This window comes from Lissotriton helveticus, chromosome 2_1 (assembly GCF_964261635.1).
Source record: "Lissotriton helveticus chromosome 2_1, aLisHel1.1, whole genome shotgun sequence".
NCBI classification, from domain to species: domain Eukaryota; kingdom Metazoa; phylum Chordata; class Amphibia; order Caudata; family Salamandridae; genus Lissotriton; species Lissotriton helveticus.
The window spans coordinates 466,581,197-466,582,265 of record NC_136059.1 but is presented as its reverse complement, the minus strand read 5'-3'; positions in this window follow the sequence as shown (position 1 = coordinate 466,582,265).

The window sequence follows — 1,069 nt, the reverse complement described above, 5'->3', positions numbered from 1 at the left end:
ACCCTCACTCACCCTTTCACCCTTACACACCCTCTCACCCTCACACACCCTCACACACCCTCACCCTCACATCCCCTCACCCTCACATCCCCTCACCCTCACATCTCCTCACCCTCCCTCACACCCTCACACTCCCTCACCCACACACCCCCTCGCCCTCACTCACCCTCTCACCCACCCTCACCCACCCTCTCACCCTCACCCACCCTCTCACCCTCACACACCCTCTCACCCTCAATCACCCTCTCACCCTCACTCACCCTCACCCACCCTCTCACCCTCACCCACCCTCTCACCCTCACACACCCTCTCACCCTCACACACCCTCTCACCCACCCTCACCCTCACACCCCCTCACCCTCACACACCCTCCCCCTCACACACCCTCACAACCTCACCCTCACACACCCCCTCACCCTCACACCCCTCACCCTCACCCCCTCACATCCCCACACACACACTCAAAATCACACACCCTCACCCTCACACCCCCTCACCTTCCCTCACCCTCTCACCCACCCTCTCACCCTCACCCACCCTCTCACCCTCACACACCCTTTCACCCCACACACCCTCTCACCCTCACACACACTCTCACCCACCCTCAACCTCACACACCCTCACCCTCACACACCCTCACACACATCCATCACACCCCCTCACCCTCACACCCCCTCACCCTCACCCTCACACACACCCTCACACCCACACACCCTCACCCTTACACCCCCTCACCCTCACCCTCACACACCCTCACACCCCCTCACCCTCAAACACCCTCACACTCACACACCCTCACCCTCACTCACTCTCTCACCCTCACTCACCCTCTCAACCTCACACACCCTCTCACTCTCACATCCCCTCACCCTCACCCTCACAGACCCTCTCACCCTCACACACCCTCTCACCCTCACACCCCCTCTCACCCTCACAACCCCTCTTACCCTCACACCCCCTCACCCACACCCTCACACCCCACACCCTCGCCCTCACACACCCTCACACACCCTCACTCACCCTCACACACCCTCTCACCCTCACACCCTCATTCTCACACACCCTCTCA